General features: G+C 45.9%; 1 long non-coding RNA gene across 3 annotated transcripts; it reads right to left on the bottom strand.

The window, feature by feature from the left end:
• Positions 1-749: 749 nt before the first annotated feature.
• Positions 750-15,341, bottom strand: LOC135820960 (uncharacterized). Of its 3 annotated transcripts, none has more exons than XR_010554228.1 (10): positions 14,710-15,341; positions 12,725-12,882; positions 11,742-11,817; positions 11,119-11,282; positions 10,721-10,774; positions 4,966-5,123; positions 3,983-4,058; positions 3,360-3,523; positions 2,962-3,015; positions 750-857 (listed from the first exon to the last, which is right to left on the bottom strand). It is a non-coding gene; the product is annotated as an uncharacterized LOC135820960 (long non-coding RNA). The 3 variants fall into 3 exon arrangements; XR_010554227.1 differs by lacking the exon at positions 750-857 and adding an exon at positions 894-1,422; XR_010554226.1 differs by lacking the exons at positions 750-857; positions 14,710-15,341 and having other exon boundaries at positions 12,725-13,024.
• Between the last annotated feature and the right edge of the window lie 932 nt (positions 15,342-16,273).

Genomic DNA, 16,273 nt, shown 5'->3' with positions numbered 1-16,273 from the left:
TCTCGCAGCCTCCTCCTCTTCCTCCCTCCCCCCCCCCCCCCTCCCCCCATCACACACAATGTGCCGATTATCCTAATGTCAACTATCCAAGTGATTAATTATCCAAAATAATTGCTTGCATTTTAATTGAGGGGTAGAAGATGAGTTTCAAGTTGTTGATTTTCGTCGCTCGAGGCACCATTGAAGCGATTCACAGGATGTATTACAACAGGTTTGAGTCAAAATGTGTAATAATAGTGTCATTAATTTAGAGGAGCACGAGTGCACCTAGTTCCTGTTGCACTGCTGAAGAGAATGAAAATGATGAAAACATGCTGGAATATGCATGATTTAGATAGATGTGTGACTGCTCTCTTATCCGAACATTCTTCTCATCTGAACCCTCTGGAGACAGCCCGCGTCCCGAGGGGTGGGGATAATCGGCACTCTCCTGTACATCTAATTCTATTCTTTTATATACATATTGTAGAGCTCTTTCTGCTGCCGGGAATGAGAAAACACATCCCAGGTAAGGATACGCCCCTCAAGGAAACACAGCTGGTGGATTCCAACAGTCAGGGGCGTCGCACACGGTACGGTCACTACGGTATTTACCGTACCACTTTTTGCCCCAGATACCCGTGAGTCAACAAAATACACTGATCTGGGGTATAAAATTCCAAAATTTTCGTATCAGACACCACTCCCCCACGAGTAACTTGTACTTCAGATGGCTGACCGTACCACACTAAGATACCTTCCGACGCCCCTGACAGTAGTATGAAACTCATACACAATCAATTAGAAATACTTTGGAGAATAAACCTTTGTTGGTGAAACAAAGTTGGGCGAGAGTATGATGTTCAAGTAAAACAATACTAAAGTGCCGTAACGTGAAGAAAGGAACGTAGCGCACAAGTTAATGAAGATAAATTCACATACAGAACACAATCTGCCCAGATGTGGAAATTTAAGTCAAGATTAGCAGAATATACACACATGCAAACACACACACAAGCGTGTGCACACAAACGCAAACACACACACACATATGCACACACACACACACACACACACACACACACACACACACACACACACACACACACACACACACACACACACACACACACACACACACACACACACACACACACACACACACACACACACACACACTGTTGGCTGCTATAATGCGATGGCAGCCTAGACAGAGGAAACAAAGTTTACACAAACAAATTCCTACTCTTTCTCTTTCTTCGTCTTCTTCTTCTTCTTCCTCATATTCAGTTCAAGGCAGGCTCTTCTATTTTTTTTGCTTCGGCCAACCTCGTTTTGGGATCTGACCCACTTTATTGGGGCAGTACAGGTACCCTGAACCTGAGAGTGTCCTTCTGATGTCATCGCCCCTCCTACATTTTCTGCACGTCTATATTATTCTTTCTACGAGGACAGCAGAAGGACAGAAACAAAGACATCCACACCATTTTTAAGACTGCATCTTCCAAAGAACACATCAAAAAGCAAATTCTACACGCCAAGCATCGGTTCACGCCGTAACAAATCTCCACGCCATGAAAAATTCGATCGAATGCCTGGTGGGAGATGCTTTTTAAAAGGCTTGCATACATTTTTCACAAAAGATACCGGATTCGTACAAGAATATGTCAACTTCTAATCAAGGACTGTAATAAGTTCTGCCTTACGTATTAGAGGGGAAGTCTGCTGAATTTTTTTAATTTCAGGACCCATAGAGTTTGGGGCGCTGAGTCGAATGTTCTTTTCCGAGGAGGCTGCGGTCCATGGTTCGTCAGATACGCCCAATCGAAAATGAGCGAAAGCGAGCACGCAGTCTACCTGATCCAGGTGATAAGGTCACAGTGTGCAGCCAGGTAGCCACACCATCTATTTGTGTGCAAAATGGCCAATATTCGAAACGCGTTCGATTTGAGAACCATCTGTCGCAGCTTCTTCGTACCAAGAGCATTCGACTCACTGTTACAAGCCCTACGTACCCTGTGATTTTCAGCTCGGCAAAATTTGAGGATACCCCGTTTTTAGCCGTTTCCGAGTTGGACTTTTTACATCCGCTGGCTTCTGCGTGCATGCCATAGTCAACAAACATACGGAACACTACACTACAGTACTGCTGGGCACCGAAGAACGGGGTCAGGGTTCTAGCCTAGCCCGTTCTTATTTTTGGCGAACACAGCAGTTTCGTTCATATTCGATGGTACAGTCTTACATGTACATTTATGCAGAGTTATACGTCTGAGTGTACATCATATTCATATTGTACATTACGTTTCTACCTAGACCGTTCTTAAAAAATAGCGAAATCATAGCCTGGCCGTTCATCGGCGGTCCGTTCTTCGGCGCCCGGCAGTACTGTAGTAGTAGTAGTACATGACTACACCCGCACTGCTGTGCTAGCGCTACGCGAGTCGTGTGGTAGATCTAAAATTAATGTACAAGAGACTAGTCAATACACGGACGTGTCATGTACTGCACCCGGTATGTAGTTAGAGAAGGTGTGCTCCTCCGGGCCGGTGATTGTGCTTTGAGAAGGAAATATTTTAGTTTTTCGCTTGGAATAGTCCAGCCTCATTTATGCTACAACGATGAGTCCACAACCGTGACAAGCGACAAAACCGCGAACAGCTCCCGGACCTAAAACGTTCAGATCCCGAAGTGTTGTGATCCTTGAATCGAAGAGTCGTGTCCGTGGTTCCAAGAACCTGCATTGTATATCCAATCGAGCAGCGTCCGAGCTATGTTTGCACCAAAAATCGTGAAATTTTCCACTGTATCATGGAAATGCCACACCCTACAGTCCCGCTGTTACCATATTTTACCGGTATAAGTCGACTTATTGAATTGAATTCAGTGCAAACAGGAATTTCGGATAATTGACCGTTTGGACAGTTGACATTCGGATAATCGGCATTCTACTGTAATCCTAGTGCATGCAATGAAACATACTTGACTGTTGGGAGTCTTGCTGCGTCAGTGCAAATTGGCAGTTAATGCTAGAAGCTGCAGTGAACAACATCACAAATAGAAAATAAAGAAAAGCAAATACAACTGAACTTTGATACTGGAAATTACAGATCTGCTGCCCGCATCCACATGTCCATATTCTACATGTGCGATTGATCCTGCAAGATCTTCACTGCCCGTCTAATTGAGGATGGCACCCCGAATAGAGCGGACCGCTTCTAAACCAATCAAAGACCCAGGTTGTTATACTCCAGCAACCGGGCAAAGACCTGTCACCCATCCATGACCCATCAGCCCATCTCCTTATGCTCACATTTTGGTGTAGTAGTTGAGCACCTGTCCTTCCTTCATCAAGTGGATATCCTAAGCATGTGACTTACCGCTGGTATATCTCTGCACATCCATCTTGACTGGTTGTCAAGTCCCTTTCCGGAGAGGTAGAGTGGATGGTAGGGTCAGTGCAGTCCTGGCCACGCCATGAGAAAGAAGACATTTTCCCATCAGGAGAAGGCCAACATCCTCCCTCTGGGTAGTGCCTTGATACCTGCAGTGCAGTGCAGTAACATTAAACTGCAATTGAAACTGTCTCCATGCCATTGTTAAGCCCAGTTCACATTCGACGGGGCGCAACGGGACGCGACATAAGGATCGACGGGAAACGCCGGGACGGTCACCCCGTCACGGACTGTGCCTTATGACTCGCACCATTCGCTGTTGAACATCGCAAAGACTGGAGCATGTCGTGTCGTACGAATTGTACAAGATTTTACAGCTCACCCCAGCCGTCACAGGCCCTTACGTCCCGTACCGTCAGCGTTGCGTCGAAAGAGAACTAGGCTTTAGAAAGATTACGTGTTGGTATGTGCTCCTACTTACACACAAATATACAAAAGGTATATAAAGAGAAAGCATGATCCACCCCATCATTGACACCAACAGCCCGGCACAAGAGCAGCAGCACCTGCATTCTGTTAACCCAAAGTTCATCTGCGAATATACTCACAGAGTCGTCTCCTTTACTGTGCCCGACCTTGGAAGAAAACAACACAGCAACGTAGTGTTGGTTTCGGTGAGGGCTTCTACGTTCACATGAACACACAGAAAAGCACAATATATTTCCAAACAGACGCCAACTAGTATAACCAAACAGCAACGACAACACCACAAAGACCTAACAGTCTCTTGAGCACAAAGTGTCTGGGATAAAAAAAAGAGCAGAAGTTCACCATCGACACTGGTATTATAAAACTTTCTACAACTGCTGCAGAGGCAGCAGCAGGGTTCTAGTGCCCGGACCCAAAGCTCATCTGAGAATTTTCGCCATTGATACAAAGCAACGACCATGGTAGCAGCAGAGAGTAACAGCAGCAGCCGTTTGAGCAGCAGTATCAGCAGTCTCCAGCTTCAAGGGAGTGACCTAGCAAATTTTACAGTAACATGAAAAGTGCAACTGCACTCTTTCCGGCACCAAATATGCCATGCTGTCCCCCGCTGCAAAATAGAGGACAACTCTCAACTGTCGCCAACACCTTGGCCCAGAGGGAGTCTTTCCTTCGACATTCGCCCCGGCCAAAGAAGGTCAAAACCCAAGTGGTGTAATCATGTATCTGCTTCTCCTATCGAGACACTGGCAAGGCTTGTATAGGCATGATAAATTGATAATACTGTATGCATATAACAAAGGCAAACGCACAAACTCACGTCCATGCACATGTGCACGGACGGTGTCGTTGGCGTACACACACACACACACACACGCGCGCGCCCACGCCCGCGCATGCACAGGACAAAGGCATGTGCAAAGGAGCATGCTCATAAAAGCACAGGACAGGCACACGACTGATCTACGGATGTATCACGACATTGAAGGGACGGAGCTTGCAGCAAGCCTTCACCCTCTGGAGATTCCTGAAATACATAAATACATGTCAGCAGTAAATAGTTGCAGCATAAACATTTCCACGGGGACTGTGCAGCTTCACTAACCTTAACTTCAGTCTCCCCAGAATGCAGAAATCAGACAACGGCTACAAAGAGGTGCAGGAAATTTGAACAACTGTTTCAAAAGTAGTCCTCCAAGCCTTCTGCACCAACAGGTGATTCAGTTCGTGCTCTTATACCATCCTGGCAGGTAGAGACATTTTCTAATAACACGAAGAGCACAATCATCAAGGTGGGCAAATCCTCAAGAGAGAGTGCACCCTAACTTACACTACAAATCATTTACTGGACACTACTGGACAGAGCGTCCAGTCCATTCAGTCCAGGGGAGAAGAGGCAAAAGCACAGGGCTCCTGAGAAGATGAAAGGGCAACACATTATCATTACTACATTAATTTTATTATTGGGGGCAGACGTCTTCTCTGTAAAATATGAGGACGAAAGGCACATCAGTACTCACATCCCTGTCCTCTACGAGGGCAATGCATTTAGGGCTGAAACAAGTATACAGATAACTCGCAAACCGATCGTTTTAAGAGCGCAATCGATAATCGTTAGTGTTCAAAGCGAATGCAAACGATTTTTTATGCATGCATACCAGTGGCAGTATTCTAGCCCTTGCACTCCATCCAATTGTGGATACGAGTGCAATCGTGTACTTTCAAGCGCAGTAATATTGATGCGTGGCTATGAAAGAGATCGGGAGTCAAGACGGTATCTTTTCGATTGATTCGTTGCGGAAGTTGGTGATAAGAGCTTCAAGCCAAAGGGTGACGACAAGCCTGATTCTTCGTTCTAGAAACAACAACATGAACTCCTCTAGTTCATATTGATAAAGCCTAGTTCAAATTCGACGGGACGCGGCGTAAGGATCGATGGGAAGCGACAGGACGGTCTGACGGCGTCCAATGTGAACACCAGGAACGGGAACGCAACCATACTACCGTACGGATCGGGAAGCGACGGGAAGTGTTGGATCAGTTCAACTTTTCATACCGTAGACGGGCATAGACGGAGACGCAAGCGTACAAAACGGCTGCATTTTGAGTGAGAACAGGAGGCGGCATCGTGCGCCATCCACCCCCGATTCGTACTAGGACATTTTTAGGATTTCGAACACTGCGCTTCCCATGATAACTCGCAGAATGGCTAACACGACTTGAGTTGAATTTTAGCAAGATAAGATCTCATGTCACTTATGGTATTTAGGGATAGTTTAGGAGAATGACAGATGAACTGTTTTATCATTTCCTAGGGCTACTATTCGAATGGCACAACTTTCAGGGCTACTTTTTGTCTCCACGAAAAACTGGTATTGTGAATTTGATTTCGCTTCATTCAAGGAGAAATAATTGAAAAGAAGTCCCGAAAAACAAGAAATTAGGTCCGAAAGTCACCCCGTCACGGACTGTGCCTTATGACTCGCGCCGTTCGCTGGAGAACATCGCAACGACTGCAGCATGTCGTGTCGTACGAATCGTAAAAGATTTTACAGCTCACCCCAGCCGTCCCGACAGGCCCTTACGTCCTGTACCGTCAGTGTTACGTCGAATGTGAACTAGGCTTTAGACCAGTCAGATGTCTACAGGTGTCGACACAATTGCTTGAAATGTTTACAGAATACCAAACACTGAGCGGTAGCCTGGGTATATTTAGAGTGTTTGACTGGTGGCCACAGCTAATGTAGCAAAGGCATCATGGAATTTCTTCATAGTCTTGTGTTCGAGGTGCACGACTACAGCCGGAAAGAATCTATAATTATGAACCAACAATTATAATTGATCTCAATGTCTCAGTACTCATACTCCTTGTCAGTTTTGTGCTAGCCTTGTGCACGTCTGACTATTCGAAATCTGGTTTAGTTGGAGGACTCGATTGCATAACTTGTGCCCACATTTTTCTATGTTACAATGATATTCATCGCTAAAGAGATTGGTTGATCGCTTGGAGTTATTGAATGATCGTTTCAGCCCTAATTTATTTTCACCCTGGCCACAGCACTAGGCGAAATTCTCTGACACGGCCTTTACCTGCATCCACTGCTCTTTCGCATCACGACGAAGGACATGCAGGGGTTCTCTCTGAGCAGAGGAAAGTAGCCATCGCCACCACCACCATCGCCATTCACCGACAATACTAGAGAGACTATTTTCCCCGTCGTGGGTACTTCCAATAAAGTAACTCCACTTACATAGGTACCGTCAGCGGCGCCACCATGTTCCCAACAGTGTATTTCTATCGTGGGTACTTCCACGGGCAATAAATTCGGCTCGTGCTGTCACTCGCAAGCCATCAAATTGCTATCCCTCCCTTGCGCGAATTGCCTCTGCAAACAAAATTATTTCAATGATTGGATTCAGTTCTTTTCGCTCGTGCACGCGTGGTACATGGTCGCGTGCGCCCCATCTACGCCCATACATTGTTTCATCTTGTTTCATCTTGTTTCATTCGCGGCCCATCTACGCCCGTACTTCGAGTTTCATTTTGGTTTCATCTTGTTTCATCTTGTTTCATTTTGTTTCATTTTGTTTCATTTTGTTTCATTTCGTTTCATCTCGGCCCCATCTGCGCCCGTACTTGGCGTTTCATCTTGTTTCATCTCGTTTCATCTCGTTTCATCTTGTTTCATCTGTTTCATCTGGGGGGAAGACGGGCCCGTCAACCTTGCGCAAGGAGGGGGCTAATCTTCTCGCAGAAAAGGGGGAAAAGGGGAGAAAAAGGGGGAAAAAGAGGGGGAAAAGAAGAGCGGGAAATTGAAAAAGAGGGGGTAAAGAATGGCGGGAAAAGGAAAAAGAGGGGGAAAAGGATGGCGGGAAGCATCCACCGTTTGAATGTGCATACATCTAAAGTGAGGCTATTTCCAGGCTCTGCACAAGTACACGTCCACCACGGCCTCTCGCATCCTCCTCCTCTTCCTCCCTCCCCCCCCCCCCCCATCACACACAATGTGCCGATTATCCTCCAATGTCAACTATCCAAATGATTAATTATCCAAAATAATTGCTTGCATTTAATTGAGGGGTAGAAGATGAGTTTCAAGTTGTTGATTTTCGTCGCTCGGGGCACCATTGAAGCGATTCACAAGATGTATTAAAACAGGTTTTAGTCAAAATGTGTAATAATAGTGTCATTAATTTAGAGGAGCATGAGTGCACCTAGTTCCTGTTTCACTGCTGAAGAGAACGAAAATGATGAAAACATGCTGGAATATGCATGATTTAGATAGATGTGTGACTGCTCTCTTATCCGAACATTCTTCTCATCTGAACCCCCTGGAGACAGCCCGCGTCCCGAGGGGTGGGGATAATCGGCACTCTCCTGTACATCAAATTCTATTCTTAAATTATATACATATTGTAGAGCTCTTTCTGCTGCCGGGAATGAGAAACACATCCCAGGTAAGGATACGCCCCTCAAGGAAACACAGCTGGTGGATTCCAACAGTCAGGGGCGTCGCACACGGTACGGTCACTACGGTATTGACCGTACCACTTTTTGCCCCAGATACCCGTGAGTCAACAAAATACACTGATCTGGGATCTAAAATTCCAAAATTTTCGGCTCAGCCAACACTCCCCCACGAGTCAATTGTACTTCAGATGGCTGACCGTACCACACTAAAAAACATTCCGACGCCCCTGACAGTAGTATGAAACTCATACACAATCAATTAGAAATACTTTGGAGAATAAACCTTTGTTGGTGAAACAAAGTTGGGCGAGAGTATGATGTTCAAGTAAAACAATACTAAAGTGCCGTAACGTGAAGAAAGGAACGTAGCGCACAAGTTGATGAAGATAAATTCACATACAGAACACAATATGCCCAGATGTGGAAATTTAAGTCAAGATTAGCAGAATATACACACATGCAAACACACACAAGCGTGTGCACACAAACGCAAACACACACACATATGCACACACACACGCACGCACGCACGCACGCACGCACGCACGCGCACACACACACACACACACACACACACACACACACACACTGTTGGCTGCTATAATGCGGTGGCAGCCTAGACAGAGGAAACAAAGTTTACACAAACAAATTCCTACTCTTTCTCTTTCTTTGTCTTCTTCTTCTTCCTCCTCATATTCAGTTCAAGGCAGGCTCTTCTATTTTTTTTGCTTCGGCCAACCTCGTTTTGGGATCTGACCCACTTTATTGGGGCAGTACAGGTACCCTGAACCTGAGAGTGTCCTTCTGATGTCATCGCTCTCCTACATTTTCTACACGTCTATATTATTCTTTCTACGAGGACAGCAGAAGGACAGAAACAAAGACATCCACACCATTTTTAAGACTGCATCTTCCAAAGAACACATCAAAAAGCAAATTCTACACGCCAAGCATCGGTTCACGCCGTAACAAATCTCCACGCCATGAAAGATTCGATCGAATGCCTGGTGGGAGATGCTTTTTAAAAGGCTTGCATACACTTTTCACAAAAGACACCGGATTCGTACAAGAATATGTCAACTTCTAATCAAGGACTGTAATAAGTTCTGCCTTACGTATTAGAGGGGAAGTCTGCTGAATTTTTTTTTAATTTCAGGACCCATAGAGTTTGGGGCGCTGAGTCGAATGTTCTTTTCCGAGGAGGCTGCGGTCCATGGTTCGTCAGATACGCCCAATCGAAAATGAGCGAAAGCGAGCACGCAGTCTACCTGATCCAGGTGATAAGGTCACAGTGTGCAGCCAGGTAGCCACACCATCTATTTGTGTGCAAAATGGCCAATATTCGAAACGCGTTCGATTTAAGAACCATCTGTCGCAGCTTCTTCGTACCAAGAGCATTCGACTCACTGTTACAAGCCCTACGTACCCTGTGATTTTCAGCTCGGCAAAATTTGAGGATACCCCGTTTTTAGCCGTTTCCGAGTTGGACTTTTTACATCCGCTGGCTTCTGCGTGCATGCCATAGTCAACAAACAATTTTTTTACATACGGAACATTACACTGCAGTACTGCCGGGCGCCGAAGAACGGGGTCAGGGTTCTAGCCTAGCCCGTTCTTATTTTTGGCGAACACAGCAGTTTCGTTCATATTCGATGGTACAGTCTTACATGTACATTTATGCAGAGTTATACGTCTGAGTGTACATCATATTCATATTGTACATCACGTTTCTACCTAGACCGTTCTTAAAAAATAGCGAAATCATAGCCTGGCCGTTCATCGGCGCCCGGCAGTACTGTAGTAGTAGTAGTACATGACTACACCCGCACTGCTGTGCTAGCGCTACGCGAGTCGTGTGGTAGATCTAAAATTAATGTACAAGAGACTAGTCAATACACGGACGTGTCATGTACTGCACCCGGTATGTAGTTAGAGAAGGTGTGCTCCTCCGGGCCGGTGATTGTGCTTTGAGAAGGAAATATTTTAGTTTTTCGCTTGGAATAGTCCAGCCTCATTTATGCTACAACGATGAGTCCACAACCGTGACAAGCGACAAAACCGCGAACAGCTCCCGGACCTAAAACGTTCAGATCCCGAAGTGTTGTGATCCTTGAATCGAAGAGTCGTGTCCGTGGTTCCAAGAACCTGCATTGTATATCCAATCGAGCAGCGTCCGAGCTATGTTTGCACCAAAAATCGTGAAATTTTCCACTGTATCATGGAAATGCCACACCCTACAGTCCCGCTGTTACCATATTTTACCGGTATAAGTCGACTTATTGAATTGAATTCAGTGCAAACAGGAATTTCGGATAATTGACCGTTTGGACAGTTGACATTCGGATAATCGGCATTCTACTGTAATCCTAGTGCATGCAATGAAACATACTTGACTGTTGGGAGTCTTGCTGCGTCAGTGCAAATTGGCAGTTAATGCTAGAAGCTGCAGTGAACAACATCACAAATAGAAAATAAAGAAAAGCAAATACAACTGAACTTTGATACTGGAAATTACAGATCTGCTGCCCGCATCCACATGTCCATATTCTACATGTGCGATTGATCCTGCAAGATCTTCACTGCCCGTCTAATTGAGGATGGCACCCCGAATAGAGCGGACCGCTTCTAAACCAATCAAAGACCCAGGTTGTTATACTCCAGCAACCGGGCAAAGACCTGTCACCCATCCATGACCCATCAGCCCATCTCCTTATGCTCACATTTTGGTGTAGTAGTTGAGCACCTGTCCTTCCTTCATCAAGTGGATATCCTAAGCATGTGACTTACCGCTGGTATATCTCTGCACATCCATCTTGACTGGTTGTCAAGTCCCTTTCCGGAGAGGTAGAGTGGATGGTAGGGTCAGTGCAGTCCTGGCCACGCCATGAGAAAGAAGACATTTTCCCATCAGGAGAAGGCCAACATCCTCCCTCTGGGTAGTGCCTTGATACCTGCAGTGCAGTGCAGTAACATTAAACTGCAATTGAAACTGTCTCCATGCCATTGTTAAGCCCAGTTCACATTCGACGGGGCGCAACGGGACGCGACATAAGGATCGACGGGAAACGCCGGGACGGTCACCCCGTCACGGACTGTGCCTTATGACTCGCACCATTCGCTGTTGAACATCGCAAAGACTGGAGCATGTCGTGTCGTACGAATTGTACAAGATTTTACAGCTCACCCCAGCCGTCACAGGCCCTTACGTCCCGTACCGTCAGCGTTGCGTCGAAAGAGAACTAGGCTTTAGAAAGATTACGTGTTGGTATGTGCTCCTACTTACACACAAATATACAAAAGGTATATAAAGAGAAAGCATGATCCACCCCATCATTGACACCAACAGCCCGGCACAAGAGCAGCAGCACCTGCATTCTGTTAACCCAAAGTTCATCTGCGAATATACTCACAGAGTCGTCTCCTTTACTGTGCCCGACCTTGGAAGAAAACAACACAGCAACGTAGTGTTGGTTTCGGTGAGGGCTTCTACGTTCACATGAACACACAGAAAAGCACAATATATTTCCAAACAGACGCCAACTAGTATAACCAAACAGCAACGACAACACCACAAAGACCTAACAGTCTCTTGAGCACAAAGTGTCTGGGATAAAAAAAAGAGCAGAAGTTCACCATCGACACTGGTATTATAAAACTTTCTACAACTGCTGCAGAGGCAGCAGCAGGGTTCTAGTGCCCGGACCCAAAGCTCATCTGAGAATTTTCGCCATTGATACAAAGCAACGACCATGGTAGCAGCAGAGAGTAACAGCAGCAGCCGTTTGAGCAGCAGTATCAGCAGTCTCCAGCTTCAAGGGAGTGACCTAGCAAATTTTACAGTAACATGAAAAGTGCAACTGCACTCTTTCCGGCACCAAATATGCCATGCTGTCCCCCGCTGCAAAATAGAGGACAACTCTCAACTGTCGCCAACACCTTGGCCCAGAGGGAGTCTTTCCTTCGACATTCGCCCCGGCCAAAGAAGGTCAAAACCCAAGTGGTGTAATCATGTATCTGCTTCTCCTATCGAGACACTGGCAAGGCTTGTATAGGCATGATAAATTGATAATACTGTATGCATATAACAAAGGCAAACGCACAAACTCACGTCCATGCACATGTGCACGGACGGTGTCGTTGGCGTACACACACACACACACACACGCGCGCGCCCACGCCCGCGCATGCACAGGACAAAGGCATGTGCAAAGGAGCATGCTCATAAAAGCACAGGACAGGCACACGACTGATCTACGGATGTATCACGACATTGAAGGGACGGAGCTTGCAGCAAGCCTTCACCCTCTGGAGATTCCTGAAATACATAAATACATGTCAGCAGTAAATAGTTGCAGCATAAACATTTCCACGGGGACTGTGCAGCTTCACTAACCTTAACTTCAGTCTCCCCAGAATGCAGAAATCAGACAACGGCTACAAAGAGGTGCAGGAAATTTGAACAACTGTTTCAAAAGTAGTCCTCCAAGCCTTCTGCACCAACAGGTGATTCAGTTCGTGCTCTTATACCATCCTGGCAGGTAGAGACATTTTCTAATAACACGAAGAGCACAATCATCAAGGTGGGCAAATCCTCAAGAGAGAGTGCACCCTAACTTACACTACAAATCATTTACTGGACACTACTGGACAGAGCGTCCAGTCCATTCAGTCCAGGGGAGAAGAGGCAAAAGCACAGGGCTCCTGAGAAGATGAAAGGGCAACACATTATCATTACTACATTAATTTTATTATTGGGGGCAGACGTCTTCTCTGTAAAATATGAGGACGAAAGGCACATCAGTACTCACATCCCTGTCCTCTACGAGGGCAATGCATTTAGGGCTGAAACAAGTATACAGATAACTCGCAAACCGATCGTTTTAAGAGCGCAATCGATAATCGTTAGTGTTCAAAGCGAATGCAAACGATTTTTTATGCATGCATACCAGTGGCAGTATTCTAGCCCTTGCACTCCATCCAATTGTGGATACGAGTGCAATCGTGTACTTTCAAGCGCAGTAATATTGATGCGTGGCTATGAAAGAGATCGGGAGTCAAGACGGTATCTTTTCGATTGATTCGTTGCGGAAGTTGGTGATAAGAGCTTCAAGCCAAAGGGTGACGACAAGCCTGATTCTTCGTTCTAGAAACAACAACATGAACTCCTCTAGTTCATATTGATAAAGCCTAGTTCAAATTCGACGGGACGCGGCGTAAGGATCGATGGGAAGCGACAGGACGGTCTGACGGCGTCCAATGTGAACACCAGGAACGGGAACGCAACCATACTACCGTACGGATCGGGAAGCGACGGGAAGTGTTGGATCAGTTCAACTTTTCATACCGTAGACGGGCATAGACGGAGACGCAAGCGTACAAAACGGCTGCATTTTGAGTGAGAACAGGAGGCGGCATCGTGCGCCATCCACCCCCGATTCGTACTAGGACATTTTTAGGATTTCGAACACTGCGCTTCCCATGATAACTCGCAGAATGGCTAACACGACTTGAGTTGAATTTTAGCAAGATAAGATCTCATGTCACTTATGGTATTTAGGGATAGTTTAGGAGAATGACAGATGAACTGTTTTATCATTTCCTAGGGCTACTATTCGAATGGCACAACTTTCAGGGCTACTTTTTGTCTCCACGAAAAACTGGTATTGTGAATTTGATTTCGCTTCATTCAAGGAGAAATAATTGAAAAGAAGTCCCGAAAAACAAGAAATTAGGTCCGAAAGTCACCCCGTCACGGACTGTGCCTTATGACTCGCGCCGTTCGCTGGAGAACATCGCAACGACTGCAGCATGTCGTGTCGTACGAATCGTAAAAGATTTTACAGCTCACCCCAGCCGTCCCGACAGGCCCTTACGTCCTGTACCGTCAGTGTTACGTCGAATGTGAACTAGGCTTTAGACCAGTCAGATGTCTACAGGTGTCGACACAATTGCTTGAAATGTTTACAGAATACCAAACACTGAGCGGTAGCCTGGGTATATTTAGAGTGTTTGACTGGTGGCCACAGCTAATGTAGCAAAGGCATCATGGAATTTCTTCATAGTCTTGTGTTCGAGGTGCACGACTACAGCCGGAAAGAATCTATAATTATGAACCAACAATTATAATTGATCTCAATGTCTCAGTACTCATACTCCTTGTCAGTTTTGTGCTAGCCTTGTGCACGTCTGACTATTCGAAATCTGGTTTAGTTGGAGGACTCGATTGCATAACTTGTGCCCACATTTTTCTATGTTACAATGATATTCATCGCTAAAGAGATTGGTTGATCGCTTGGAGTTATTGAATGATCGTTTCAGCCCTAATTTATTTTCACCCTGGCCACAGCACTAGGCGAAATTCTCTGACACGGCCTTTACCTGCATCCACTGCTCTTTCGCATCACGACGAAGGACATGCAGGGGTTCTCTCTGAGCAGAGGAAAGTAGCCATCGCCACCACCACCATCGCCATTCACCGACAATACTAGAGAGACTATTTTCCCCGTCGTGGGTACTTCCAATAAAGTAACTCCACTTACATAGGTACCGTCAGCGGCGCCACCATGTTCCCAACAGTGTATTTCTATCGTGGGTACTTCCACGGGCAATAAATTCGGCTCGTGCTGTCACTCGCAAGCCATCAAATTGCTATCCCTCCCTTGCGCGAATTGCCTCTGCAAACAAAATTATTTCAATGATTGGATTCAGTTCTTTTCGCTCGTGCACGCGTGGTACATGGTCGCGTGCGCCCCATCTACGCCCATACATTGTTTCATCTTGTTTCATCTTGTTTCATTCGCGGCCCATCTACGCCCGTACTTCGAGTTTCATTTTGGTTTCATCTTGTTTCATCTTGTTTCATTTTGTTTCATTTTGTTTCATTTTGTTTCATTTCGTTTCATCTCGGCCCCATCTGCGCCCGTACTTGGCGTTTCATCTTGTTTCATCTCGTTTCATCTCGTTTCATCTTGTTTCATCTGTTTCATCTGGGGGGAAGACGGGCCCGTCAACCTTGCGCGATTGTACTAGTACGTGTAGTAGTTATGCTAAGGCCAAAACAAAAAATAGGCTTGTTTGAATGTTTCCGGTCGGCAACTCCTCAAAAAGGAGACGTGCACCACTCCCTGACCGTTACCAAGGTTACCAACACGAACGTCTGACACTGCTACTGCTACTGTACAATTACAGTGGAACCTGTCTAAGACGACCTCTCAAGGGACCTTCAAAACGTGGTCACCGTCACCAGGTGGTCTCCTTATCCAAGGTCATTTTGACTGCAAATAACATCCCTTGCCGCCTTGGTTCTGGTTCCAGTGGTCTTCTGGGACAGGTGGTCGCCTTATCCGAGTGGTCGCCTTGACAGGTTTTACTGTATGTCATGGTGATGTTGATACCAGGTGCGAAGTGCTAACAGTAACACCTCGAGCACAGACTGACACAGTGACAGTCAGTGCGGAGCAGGGAGTAGTACACGTATCAGGCCTGGTGCGAAGCGCGCTAGCGACGGTCGAGTACGAGTAGAGTCTACGGTGGAAGTAGATTTAGAATACATGTAGATGCATTTTGTTCGATTTCAGAAAAGCTGAAAAAAAATTGATGCTGACATTTTACTTCGTGTAGAGCTGGAAAGCCAAGTAATTAGTTAGTTAGTTAGAGGCTGAGCGCTAGCTAGGGAATGTTGAAGCCGGTGTTGAATTTTCAAACAGAAGTACCTGTAGGGCTTCGGATAGTACCTAGCCACAGAGTTGTCGAAGGTGCTCGGTCGTACGCATGGAGACGGCCCAGGAAAAGTATTCAATTTGACAGATACATTAATTTTTGTGACATGACCGATCTACTACTGCTAGTACTACAGTAGAACTGATCCAGACTGAGTCTGACTTCATTGTATGTTTTGACGTCCGAGACAAAGTAATACAATAGTTTGAGCGATGCCAGGTAC

Source organism: Sycon ciliatum, chromosome 7 (assembly GCF_964019385.1).
Source record: "Sycon ciliatum chromosome 7, ocSycCili1.1, whole genome shotgun sequence".
Lineage (NCBI taxonomy): Eukaryota > Metazoa > Porifera > Calcarea > Leucosolenida > Sycettidae > Sycon > Sycon ciliatum.
Note: the sequence above shows the minus strand (reverse complement) of the source record. Positions and strands in the feature narration are given on the sequence as shown.